Consider the following 15,252-nt stretch of genomic DNA (forward strand, 5'->3'; position numbering starts at 1 on the left):
GAACGATAATTTTGGATAAAAATGAGATTAAATTGATTAGCTATGATCACTATCATATTGCAAATCAGACATGCTATAACGTTTTCCAATTAATATCGTATTCAATCCATGTTTAAAGCATTTTGAAATTAGACAGCAACACTAAAATTTTCAATGCAGAGTTGATTGAACAAATAAAGTTAAAATTCAAGGTTGAAAGTGTACGACTTTAGCTGCACTCATCACAATCAAAATTGAATTAATGCAAATATATTATTAATTTTTACTGGCGGGGATACTGCCGTTTGATTTTATTAGACAAGCCATGCTGAATTAATGCAATTATATTAATAGCTTTAACTGGAAGGGTAAACGTCCTGTGATTGAGGTCGACAACCCATCTCGGTGTACGATCGGCATATGATATCATATGGCATTCTTATTGTACATATTAAAACAGTCCATTGCAATATACTCTACGTGCAAAATGAGCAAAAAATATTATGCCGCTTTAATGTCCACAAAGATATTTTATAACACTATATAGACCGTAGACTATTGAAAATAATTCTTACCTATTGCTTTCCTTATTTTGTCATATAATCCTCACAATGGTTCTGACAAAGGAGGAACAACAGCTGTTATCTGGATGGTGACATTCCTGATAAGCAAGCGATAATAAGTAACCAGCAAATGCAGTGTCCCTATAAGACAAGGCTATCGCTGCACGTAACCCCAAAGGCAATGAAACATGCGACCCTTTATTTTGTTTGATTGACGACCTCTTATTTTGCTACCCTTTATTTTCAACCAGCCACGCTTTATTTTGTTTGATTGAAGTGCGTGGGCGGGCGACAAGCATATATGGGCAGCGACGTGTGTTGCCTGAGAGACACTTTTCTGCTTTGATCGACCGTTATTTGATGGGCAGAAAGACGTTTGTGTGTTAACTGAAAAAGGCCAACTTCACGTGGTCTTATGATACCACCCATAGCAATGGCCAACGACTCTTTATCTGAGAGTCCATCTTTCAAACTCCTTGGCCTAACGTTCACAGGAAACATGAGTTGGAACAATTACATTGAAGGCATTGCCAGGGCCGCTGCAAGAAAGGTAGGCTCTCTCTACCGTGCTAGAAAACTACTAACACCCGAAAGTATCCTGTACCTCTATAAGGCCACCATTCGCCCATGTATGGAGTATTGCTGCCACATCTCGGCTGGTGCATCTGCTACTAGTCTCTCGCTCCTTGACAAGGTCCAAAAGAGAGTCGCAAACCTGATAGGCCCTGAACTGGCATCTAAGCTTCAGCCTCTGTCCCATCGACGAAATGTTGCATCCCTCTGGCTTTTCTACAAGTATTTTAGTGGTGAATGCTCTGACGAACTGCAATCACTTGTGCCCCCACGACGCGAGCACCCTCGACAAACCCGACAGGCTACTAGATCCCCCCCACACTGTAGAGATCCCTAGATGTAAAAGATCTTTTTACTCCAATAGTTTCTTCCCCAGAACCGCAAGACTCTGGAATTCCATTCCAGGTCCCTGCTTCCCCAACAGTACTGACGTGCAGAAGTTCAAGTGTAACGTGAACCGACACCTTGCTGCCCAAATCCCTACATAGTACCCCAGTAGTTGTTTCCCCTGATAGTAGCCCCCTACACCAAAGTGGCAATTTGCCTTGTTTGGGGTGAAAATGTAATAAGAAGAAGAAAAAAAAAACAGAACAACGATTTATGTAAACGGGAAGTGAATGGCTCTTTAACTAAGAGGTACAAGACCATGAATTGCGCATGCCGAGAATAATAAAGAAAGTTGGAGAGAAATGGAAACTATTTCAATCCAAATGCAATTAAAAGGATAATTCGTGGCGACCTGAACTGATAATCAATAATCTCCGCGAAGGCCATCGACATTCGAGATTTTCAAATTATTATTTTTATTGAATTAAAATATCAGTTGAACTTATTTAATATTGGCCTTATATTTTCTTAAGAACGTTATATAAAGATAAATGCCACACCCCACGTTGACTTACCCAAAGGAACAACAGATTTGTATCTCATTAACCTCATTCTCTATCTCTCTTTTTAAAAAAACAAGGAAAATATCATAATAAGCTGTTTGTAGCCTATATCAACGCGTCTCGTAGAAAAAAAAAAAAACATCGTGGGATGTTGTTGGTTTTCTTGTGTTTACGTAACAATCCTCCATACATAAAGATAAGAATACCAACAACACTTCGGATAAATACTCTTTACTTTTAATATGTAACAGAGAATTCTATCACGGCCTTGATCACTAAGCAATAAGAATGTATAATAAATACATAACAAGGGGAGACTTGTATTTTTGTATCCATGCTAAAAAGAAGGGCGGAGGGAAAACATCCAATAAAGGTTTAAAAAAATAAATAAATAAATAAGGGGTAGCGTCAGCCGAACGATTTCGCCCTCACTATTCAAAGCCGAATCGATTTTTTTTTCAGAAACGAATTCAAACGGAGGAACGACTAAAAAGCCAAGTACGTCCAAGGATTGAATACTGTTGCCATATCTGGCCAGGAGCTGCTAAAAACAGCCTATCCTGCCTTGACAGAGTACAAAATAGACTTCGTGGCTTAGTGGGGGATGCCCTTTTCTCTACCCTGCAACCTCTCTCCCACAGAAGATACGTTGCGAGCCTATCCTTGTTTTATCGTTATTTCCATGGAAGGTACTCGTCTTAACTCCAATCTCTGGTCCCCCCTCGCCAATCTTTCACAAAAAACACCCGTCTAGCTGAATCCACTGTGAAAAATTTCTCCCACTCTCTATCTGTGCCTTAATCAAAACGCGGATTCCATGAACAAAGCTTCTTTCTTAGAACTGCACGCCTGTGGAACTCTGTTCCGTCTGACTGCTTCCCACAAGTCCAATGTTAACAATTTCCTAATGACCCCCCCTTTAGTAAACACTTCATCAAATCTCCACACTAACGTAATGTACTTGCAATAACCCTTAACCCTGAGTGGCTTCTGGACATTTATAAGTGGTGATCACTGTGTAAAAATAAATAAATAAATAAATAAAAGCACACTATCGAAAACGAAAATTATCAAACTATCGGAAATGTTTCGCCCTAATTTTTAAACAGCTATCATAAAGTTTTGTATCCCAGAAAATGAAGAAAAAACATATATGCATATAAATACACATAACGAATAAACAAACAAATATAATAAATAAAGAAGTTAATACAGGGTGACCCTTCCCCCCCCAAAAAAAAAACAGGTCCCAACTCTAATTAGGCCCCGTTTCTTAGTATTTTATCCGAATTAAATGAAACTTTGGTTATAACTAGTTTATTATATACAAAACGTCGCATCCAAACACTAGGGTCTTTGGAATTTGTTTCTCCATTCTACAGCATATGTTCTAGCTAGATGGCCTCCATTTAGCTTTTGTTTTATTGGGGGGGGGGTCACCCTGTATATATAAACAAATAAAAATATAATGCAATAAATAAAATAAATTATTAAAATAAAAATATGCACGCATATATATATATATATATATATATATATATATATATATATATATATATATATATATATGTTTGCATGTATGCATATGTGTGTACGCGGATATACGGAGGAGTGTATACGTATACATGTTGGCGTCTACACTTTTGCAGCGGAACTAATCTAAACACATGTAAAGTGCCTTCCCTTATACTCTTTTCTTTATCCAAAAAATCGGGCATTACACGACACAAATACAGCAATCACTCACACACCTTTTTACACACCTAAGCGTAATACCCCAAAAGTAATCCTTTAAATACACTTAATAAAACTACACAAATTCCTAACAATAATAAATATTCATCAAAATTAGTATCCTGGGAATTTATTTGATAGCCAGTCTGCGACACTGACTTCCGGAAATCAAGAAATAAATTTAAAAAAAAATAAAAAGAGACAAAATGAAAAGCCTGGCCAAACAGTTGAATACGTTTATTTTAATTTCCCTTTGAAGAAGAGATTTTACTCTCGAAAATCATGAAAATCAACAACTACCAAAATTGTACGACTCATTATGTCGGTAAATAAACGTAAAATAATTGAACACTATTGAAAATTTCTTCTAATATTGTTGTTATTCTTTTATATATTAACTCGTTTACACGGTATTTTCTTCGGGATCTATTGATATAATCGTTTACACTACGAACCATACTTCAAGCAAACTACCCCCTCTTCTTAGAAAATCTATTGTATCATATCCCATGTTTGTTAATCGACTTTAAATGACTTTGAAATTAATGCATTTATGTAATACGTTTTATTCACATGTGCATTTACCGTCATATATACATTCTTAGCTCAACGAGAATTCCTCAGATTGGGGAAGTCATTGACTGTCATTTTCCGATGTTATGTAAACGTTAGACCCGATGAGTCTTCATTTGTAAATAATGTCATTTCTGTTTTTCTTGCAGCGCAGCCGAGTTATTTGTTTGTTAAATTGAATTAAAAAAAAACACAGAAATGTTTTTTTTTTATTTTTACACAGTGATCACGACTTATCAAGGCCCGGAAACCACTAAACGATAAGGGTTATTGCAAGTACATTGCGTTAGTGTGGAGATTTGATGAAGTGTTTACTTAAGGGAGCGGTTCATTAGGAATTTGTTAACGTTGGACTTGAACACATCCAAGTTGTAGTCCGATGGGAAGCAGACAGACGGAACAGAGTTCCACAGGCGTGCAGTTCTAAGAAAGAAGCTTTGTTCATGGAATCCGCGTTTTGATTTAGGCACAGATATAGAGTGAGGGAAATTTTCCATGTGGATTCAGCTAGACGGGTGTTTTTCGTGAAAGATTGGCGAGGGGGACCAGAGATTGGAGTTCAGACGAGCACCTGCCATGGAAATAACGATAAAACAAGGATAGGCTCGCAACGTCTCTTCTGTGGGAGAGAGGTTGCATGGTAGAGAAAAGGGCATCCCCGACTAAGCCAAAACGTCAATTTTGTACTCTGTCAAGGCAGGATAGGCTGTTTTTAGCAGCTCCTGCCCAGATATGGCAACAGTATTCCATCCTTGGACGTACTTGGCTTTTATATAGATAGAGAATTGCATCAGTAGTGAGATATCTTCTGGAGCGATAGAAGTATCCCACCATTTTTCAAGCGACCTTGGTAACAGGCTTGATGTACGTGTTCCATTTTAGATCAGGAGTAAAGGTCAAACCCAGAAATGATAAACTCAAATCGGTTGATTTTGTGTCATCTTTCTCAATTTCCTTGCTTTTAATGAACTCTTATGTTGTCTACCAACTTTTTAAAAATAGCCTGCCATTTTTTGCATTATTTTTTAACAGAAGACACAAAGGCTCTAACGGAGATATAAACCAAACCCGACTTGGGTGAGGATCTCCGCATCCATGAGTCTGATGTTTTATGGGGTATATTTGCGTGGCACGTTTACGATGCTGGACTCATCTGCCCTTAATAAAGCCTGAGCCGGACGAAACAAACACTAAGTTCGAGTGCTGGAATTGAAGTTATTCCAAACAGTCGAAACTGGCTCGGCGATATCCATACACAGACCACTTATTGTTTAATTAGTTTTTTTTGTATCGTGAATTATTTTCAGTTATATATATCAAGTGATCGCATGCATTATCTTGGGCGATTTACATTAAATAAATCAATGTATGATCGCCGCTACTTATAAGGCCATTGATTTTAAGCAAGGATAAGCTTGGCCCTTTACGGTTGAGTAATCAGTATGGAATACCCGGCGCTGTATGCAGGAAGACGTCCACAGTTGTTTGCAGAAACGAAAGTCGTAAACTCCCTGACAGCGATATCATTGTGACTTGGTTCTTTTTGTTAATTAAATAACCTCATAAAATATACTGCTTCACATACGGCGGGTAAATACTTGTAATGGGACGATTCCAATATCTGTCCCGATTCTGATACAATTACCGATTCCGTACTAAATTTCCGATTCCGATACAATTACCGAGTCCGATTCTTTGTAAATCTCTAAGTATTTAACTAGAGGATTGTTATTTTACCCCCATTTTTATAAAAACACATGCAATATGCAGATATTTTCCTTAATGTCAAAATTACACCCGTGGATGATAATCTATCGATTTTAACTTTATTGGTATTTTAAAATCAATAAATATTTATTATTTTTTCATTATTACCAACAGTGGAAGATTTTGGTTATAACAAAATCGAATAAAAAAAAGACAATTAAAAGAATCGTTTTGGCATCGGAAAATAGGCATCAATTTTTCCGATTCCGATGCCCCCAAAGATTCCGATTACCTTACGCAAAATAAAAAAAAAGACGATTAAAAGAATCGTTTTGGCATGAAAACAATAGGCACAATTTTTTCCAATTCCGATACCGATGTCGATTCCGATACCCCCAAATCTTCCGAATTTTCCCATTCCCGATTCAGATTCAAATTAATAGTCCAACACTAGTAAATACTGCTTCGGTTTGGGATTTTTTTTTATAATCATAAAATTAATTTTATTGTTGGCTTACATTAGATAAACCAATGGGCATTCAAATATGGTTCAGTAAGAAATGGAATGCCACTATTGAATATTTTTCTCTGATTCTATTTGATGTCATAATGAAATTATCGGTTCAGTCGATGAAATAACTGAGATTTCAATAAATTTCCAGAATGTTTTTCGTATGGGAACTTTAATCGAAGTAATTCCACCCGGCTGCAATGCACTTGCTGTACCATTTCAACAACTTCTGGGAATCCACATGTAAACCTCTTGTCTACTCAATTGTTTCATAACGACTACCTCTATAATTTTCCTTGAGTAAGGGAATAGGAAAAATCACAGTGAGCAAAGTCTGAACAATAGGGAGGGCGAGGAACTGTCTTGATGTCCATGTGAACGTCTGTAAACAACTTTGGAACATACTTTGTGCATTGATTGAGATTGTCGGACTGACTTCCTCATCTTGGTTGTTATCGTCACAACGTTTCGGCCGTTTTGCCCTCCGGCCTTCATCAGGTGTTTTGTATCGAACTGGGCCGAGTGGTCCTATACCTTGTATCAAAGTTTACAGTTAACCAAAGATGCTGAGTTCAATCCTGAACGAAGGCAGTGCAAAAATAACATTCAAAACAGAGAATCAACAACTATGTCCCAGAGCCTAGCTGGAGTCCGAACACGGTACCCCCGTAATAACAAGAAATGGTTGGGTTCGAGACTCCTAACAAACGGTTCCCCAGTTCGATACAAAACACCTGATGAAGGACGGAGGGCAAAACGGCCGAAACGTTGTGACGATAACAACCAAGATGAGGAAGCCAGTCCGACAATCTCAATCAATGAAAACACCTCATCTCAAAAATACAGACAAACAGTATCATCTGTTGTTTAACTGGTTTTGTGTGTGTGTGTTTTTATTTATTTACTTGGAATGCGAATTCTTGTTGAAGCGCTGAAAGATCTGACAACAAATTTGCTTCGACACAAGTGGAGAGATCACGGTCAGTGCAGTGAAAGACAATTACAATCCTTTGTGCATCTTCAGTTCTTCGCGAATAATTACGTGCACGTTTCAAAAACTGACATCAAAATGTGTAATTATTATTTCTGTAGGGGAACGACGGTCTTTATCCATGAATTTTTTTATTTGGCTCACACTCTGAAGTTCTAGCTTCTTTAATCCTCTCTCAGGGCTTATCCTCCCTCAGAGACTCGCATCCTTCCCAGAATATCTTATACTACTTACAAACTAATGCTCGATTCATACAAGATGGTGCAATAGCAGTCTGAAGCAGTCTATACGTTTTCGTGGAATTTTCCAGGTTTAAAGCAGAATTTTATTGAATACTGTTCTTCTAAATTATATTCACGCCGATATTGCAGTTTAAAAATTCATCAGCTGTGATAAGAAGACTTTAGTAGGGTTTATTCCAATTCCTGGTGTAGCTGTTCATTTGAACATGGAATCATAATAAAACTATTTAGTCACCTCATAAGAGGCAGAGCAAAAACATACTGAAATTTAAACTATGTGAGACGATTTGATTTGCGTGTATAAAACACCTGGAGACTGAAGGCACCTCGCATTTGAGAAAATGAAGCAAATTTCATATTTTACATCTAATATATTATAAGAGAACAATGTGTATCTATCTGTCTCCATATTTTCAAACTCTATATGCTCCGAAACGTTAAATGTATATATATATATATATATATATATATATATATATATATATATATATAGTCATCCACATACAGTACTGTTTCGCTGTTTCACAGGCCATCAGTGCGGCTAGACAGGCAACTACCTCAAGCCAGGATTGAAACCCGACCGTTTACACGGCAGTCAAGGCTTCTAACCATTACGCTATTGGCGGCTGCTTGAACGAGTAGTGAGTTTAACGATGTTTTGATATCGTCCGAAATACCTCCGCTCGATTTGTTTACACAAAGAGCGTCGCTTATATGCTAATGGTAATTCGTTTTTCACTTCTCAATATATATATATATATATATATATATATATATATATATATATATATATATATATATATATGTATATGCATATGTATATGTATATAAATATATATATATATATATATATAATGATTCATTCATAAACTAATCAATCGATCATTATGAATTTTTGGAACGTAGCTGTTAGGCATTAGGGGTCGTTATGTAGTTTATATTTATTTTAGTTTCTTTGTAACGAGAGTAAATAGGAAATATAAAACTTTGTAAAAATTCAGATACATCTAATTTTTAATATTTAATAATAGGTTGAAGCTATCAATTAATATGTCATAATTTTCACATTCGACTGGGGGAAAATGATCCATAGTAGTTCGAACATAGATTGCTAAACGGAAGAAAAACGGATCGGAAGATAAACTACACAGAAATACGTATTAGATTTGTTTGAAGCCGAAACAACACATTATTACAAAATAAACAAATATTTATTTTGTTTGAAATTTATATTGGAATTTATGAATATATTTCGAAGGTAAACGTCATATTCAGTATGTATTTTTGCCATGTTGTTGTTGAAGTATAAAATCAGCAAGTAGAAGTCTGTTTGGTGTTTTCACGGTCATATTTTCAAGTGTCGGCATGTTACGTTGGTTACGTAAAATTTACGTTAGGGTTTGTGTCCCTTTTATGGAAGCGTCGGTTCAATTTGAAGTAAAATTAAATACGTTTTAGGCCGAAAAAAACATATTTTTACAAAATAAACAGATGTTTATTTTGTTTGAAATTCATCTTGGAATTAATAACGTTTCTAATACGTAGTTCACTGTATTCAAATTCAACCAACGTGTCTATAAAAGGAACACAAACTCTAACGTTAATCAAGATTATTCTTTCTATCCAATGAAACATATATATATATATATATATATATATATATATATATATATATATATATATATATAAATGACGAGGGTCATTGACACGCTTCCACAAGAGGTTTACATGGGGATTCTCCGAAGTTATTGAAATAGTGTGTGTGTGTGTATATATATATATATATATATATATATATATATATATATATATATATATATATATATACATATATATACACACAATCAGCATTTATGGGATATATATATATATACACACACTATATATATTATATATATATATATATATATATATATATATATATATATATATATATTAATCCTCTTGGTACAATATGCTTTTTGAAATTATATTTCCTATTTTGTAACCCACTGTATGTGAGAATAGCAGTAAATTCATACGTCAAAGTTCAAATATTTATTATTCGTTCCAAGCAGTTCATCTAATTCATATAATTTCGGCACAGTTTTTTGCAGATCGTTTCGTTTATCGTCCTGTTTAATGTATAAAGTATTTAGAAAAATATAAAATTATTTTCTTTCTACCTAAACAAAGAAATAAAAAAAAAACATTACTGTTTAAAAGCAAAGTTGGAAATCAAAGATATTGTACAATAAAAAATATAAAAAAATATTTGTTAAAAGCGATTGTTTCGACGTGATACACATTCTTTAGAATATATTTTTTCAGTGCGATTGCGTTATTATAATGAGATAAATCTTTTAGGGGAAAAATGTCTGTACAGGATGGGCAGGGGCGTCTGGAAGACATTTTGTTATTTGGGGATCGTCTTTGAAAAAAAAAGCTTTCCGTTTTTATTTTTCGCTCCAAATACAACGAAGTATAGTGCAAGCCAGTGATATTTTGTGAAGTAAATTTACATAGCCAGCACTAATCTGACTGCATCTTTCTTAAGATTCAGTGACAAATTTCTGCTTCTGACGCACATCGATGACAGGAGTTGCCTTAGTCTCACTTTATCAATACAGCAACAGAACGATAAACTTTATGGTCATCGATGCTTAAATTAAGCCACCATAATAATCTAATTTACAATTCTGTCTGATCTATTCAGGCGGAATAAAAATCGGACACATTACCCTTAGAATCCTCTTGTTTATTCCTTTCGATTTTACGTTATCTTCAAATATCAGGACATAGTAGTTAAAGGTTATGCAATCGTTTCCTGTCTAGCATGCCGAAATCTAGCCAATAAAAATGAGCTTAGCAGCTGTCAGAGGAAATATGAAATGTACTTATGTATTAAATACACCAGATTGTTCTGTAAGTGCTCTCCTATATAATTGTAACGTTCTATGCGTCGTCGCTCTACAGTTCTGCGTCGGGCAAGTAGTTTTCGTCTAATATGCTATCGATCACACTCATTATTTATTGATTAAGAAAGCAAAATCCAATTATCTTTGTGGTTTTCCCAACCGTCGCAACAAAGGAGAGAAAATTGGACGATTCGTGCTTGCAACAGAAAGTTTAATAGGCTCTTTGTGGAAATTAATGCGATAGAAGAATTCGGCTGTTTTACTTTGAATTTTTCACGCAGACTATTTCCAAAAAAAAAAAAAAATAGTATTGGTTCTGCCGAAAGAAATTTTAGTATAAAAGCATTTATGGGATATTTGTAGAAGAATTGCATGGAAAATGAAGATAAACCAATCGGTGTATATATATATATAACTATATATAACTATATATAACTATATATATATATATATATATATATATATATATATATATATATATATATATACCGATTGGTTTATCTTCACTTTCCATGCAATTCTTCTACAAAATCCCATAAATGCTGATTAATTTGCGCTGACTCTTTCTGACCCTTTATGGTTTATTCAACGCATTGGAACCACTGGTAGGCCTTTGAAATATGTATATATAGTGTTGAAAAAATTATTTTATATATATATATATATATATATATATATATATATATATATATATATATATATATATATATATATATATATATATACATCCCCAGGGCAATTACATATTTGAATTTATATTAATACACCATACAAACGTGTGATGCAAACATACACAGAACATTTTTGACAAACAAGTCCCCAGAATGGAGTGATTTTTTTAGCACTAAAAGAGCTCTTGTGTCACACCCAACATTTATCACGAAGTGTAGACAAACAAAATTACATAGAAATCAGTTAGTTTAAACTTTTTAGACAGTTTTATACAAATCAAATGCATTATTTTTTTTTCTTAATAAGCACAAAATTTTAGTCATTTTAACCTAAAAGACATCCTGGGGGGGGGCGACCATCAGAGTTTGCCCGGCAAATCCGTTCCTTTATTTTTACTCATGTACTGTTTATGGTTAATTTTCGTGCAAAAGTTCATAAAATTCCAAGGCGTAGGTATCACAAAGAGTGCAGACAGACGAACAGACTAACGGGCCAAAGTTAATTCACAGGTATACTCTCCTTTTGTCAGGGGAACCGAAAAAATCGTATTTTTTAAAAATTTAAATAATATTTTACTGGTAATGTTTATATATTTCTAAATATGTATTTATAGAGATTAGAAATCGTTTATAAAGATTTAAACAAAATGGCAGCCAAAATAATTATTTTGAAGGTCGGTACCTGTTGTCGCTTATTGTAAAGAAGGGAAATGAAATGCGAATCACATAATAAACTAAACCAGAGGAAAGATCTCTAAAAGTATTCAATATCTTTTTAATTTATATATTATTCATACATATATATGTATATATATATATATATATATATATATATATATATATATATATATACATATATATAGGGCAAAATAATATAGGTCAACTGAAATGTACAGGTCATTACTTAAAAAAAGTCAGCAAGAGTTGTTAGATGACACTAAATTGAAAATAAATAAATTAATAAATAAATAGAAAATAAATAATAAATAAATAATTAATAAATAAAAATAAATAAAATAAAAACAATATTTAACAAATTATTCAAAAAATAAATAAAAATAAAAATAATAGATTGAATAAAAATAAGAAATAAGAAATTAAAAAATATTATAACTATTTCCTAGTTCGTTTCATCCAGCTTTTACTTCTGCCTGAGATAATTTTATAAATATTAATTCTTTAATATTTATAATATACTTTAATTGTACCGTCTTTGATCATTTTGGCTAATTTAATTGTAATTTTTACTATATATATATATATATATATATATATATATATATATACATATTCATATGTATATATATATTCATATGCATATATATAAACATATATATATATATATATATATGTGTGTGTATGTATATATATACACATATATACATATATATATATTTATATCTATATCTATTTATTTATCTATATCTATATATAAGTATATATATATATATATATACATATATATATATCACTTAAAAATGTATGCGGGTGTGTGTCTGTGTGTCTATGGGTCTGTGTATAAACCTGGTATTGGGAATCCCAGCTTAATTGTTAAAAATAAATTATTATATTTGGTGAGTTTCTAGCAGTATTTAGTATCGAACAAAATAAACATTTTAGATTAAATAAAAACACTAAAACTTATCCAGTTAGGTAGAAACGTTACTTGTCTTGCCTTTGGTAACATGTATTTGTTATATATTTGTTATGTTCCTTCTGAATAAAAAAAATTCAATATAACAGGATCACGTCTCGATAATTTCTAACAAATTAAAATTAAAGAAAATACTGACGTAGATATAGTTTTAAAATGACCCCCCCACTTTACAAAATAAAAAATAAATTTTGTATATTTTAAGGAATGTTCATATATTTTGAATAAAAAATTAAAATATAAGAGGATCACGTCTCGATAATTGCTCAAAACTAGAAAATTAAAGAAAATTTTATAAGTATATTTTCATTTCCCATCAGTGCGTTAACAGGGTCAGAAAACGTAAGGTTTCACAGGTATCAACCTAGAGAGAATGCACCGGAAATTAGGGGTTACATGGGAATTGTGGTCGAGGGCTTCCGGTTGACTACCACATAGGCAGAGAGTGGTGTAGTGAGCAGAGGAATGCAGATCGGAGATCCGGCTCTCCGACAACCACGATTCGAGATGATAGGCTTGCCTTAAAATAAAAGATTGAAGCTTCAAATCAATCTGGTGGTTTATCGATGTATCTGTCTGCAGTGACCACTCCTCAACGAGATTGAAGCTCAGCGACCAGAAGAAATCAACCGCTGGCCAAGGCAACAAGGTATGCACGCATTATACATTTGCACATACACGTTATTTTATTTATTTATTTATTCTTTATTTTCTGTTTATTTATTATATATTTATTCATTTATTTTTATTTTCCTTTTTTATTTTCCTTTTAGTGTCGTTTAACAACTCTTGCTGACATTTTTTAAGTGATGACCTGTACATTTCAGTTGACCTTTATTATTTTGCCCTATATATATTTTCGCGCCTTTAATATTTCCTGTCTGGGTCATTTCGACTGTTTTTCCCCTTTATTTTATATTAAACTTTATCATTTTTTTCTCTCCTTTCTCTTCCCAGATCTTTTTTATTTATAGTAATGTCTCGGAAGTAGAGTGAAAACACATCTTATTTTTCTTTTATTAATATTATTTTTTTCCTTGTACACTTGTGAATTATTCCATGGATTTGTGCCTTTGGATAATTATGGACCATCTTCTTCCAACTACAGGATTTCCTTGGATTTTACTTGTACAAATGGAAATTCTTTAAACTTTCTTGAAGTTTTATATTCTGATTTTCCGGTCACTGGATTTTTTATCTTCCACCAGACTATCTATTCGTGTGTAATCACTTTTTTCTTTACCACATTCCCTCTGCTTATCTTATTTTGTTTTCAAGTAAGATCTTTGACTTACTTGTTGTTTCATCAAATACTTCTGCATGCAAAATCCGATCCCGCATTTTGCTAATTCCTACCCTCTGATGAGAAGGAGAGTATTTCTTCGAAACTCCGAGGATTAAGGACTATCCATTAATCGAGTGTATCCATTTCAGATTAAATATGTTTTTTACTCATTTCAAAGTGTTTTTTTAATATATTTTATTAAGTGTTGGCTCATATTTTAAGCTCTATCTCCTATTTCGTTTTATCGAGCTTTTATATCTGGCTGAGATAATTTTATAAATATTAAATCTTCAATATTTATAATTTACTTTAATTTTACCATCTTGGATCATTTTGGTAAATTCAACTGTAATTTTCATTTATTATATATATATATATATATATATATATATATATATAAATATATATATATATACATACATATATATATGGGTGTATATATACATATATATATATATATAAAGCTGAAAAGCTGTGTGTGTGTGTGTGTGGTCACGAATAGACTCCTATATTGTTGACTATTATAGAAAACTGATCACATATAATGAGAGAAGATGTATCGAGACACAGGAATTAGTATGTTTAATCTCGAAGGAGTGTAGTTCATTAAAATTGTGGGGTCTGCGTTCGCGCCTGCTCTACAAAGTATGGAAATAAATCATTTAAAAATTTTAAAAAGTTTACAAGTGTTTCTGGTACAGATCTACATAATACTTTGATAAGTATGTTTTAACTTAAATAGGGATGGGATAATATAATTGTGGGGTCTGTTTTCGCGCATGGCCTCCATAGAATGAAAATAGGTACACGCATTTCATATCTATCTGCATAAGTATAATTTGATAATTATGTTTCAGTTTGCAGAAATATGATATAATAAAATTATGGGGTGTTCGGTCGCACCTGATCTCCATAGAATGGAGATATGTCACAAAGTTAACAAGATCGCTTTAATATAGATCCACAGAATATTGTGATAAGT

The sequence above is a fragment of the Euprymna scolopes genome, chromosome 38 (assembly GCF_053919585.1).
Source record: "Euprymna scolopes isolate OS-2025 chromosome 38, ASM5391958v1, whole genome shotgun sequence".
Lineage (NCBI taxonomy): Eukaryota > Metazoa > Mollusca > Cephalopoda > Sepiida > Sepiolidae > Euprymna > Euprymna scolopes.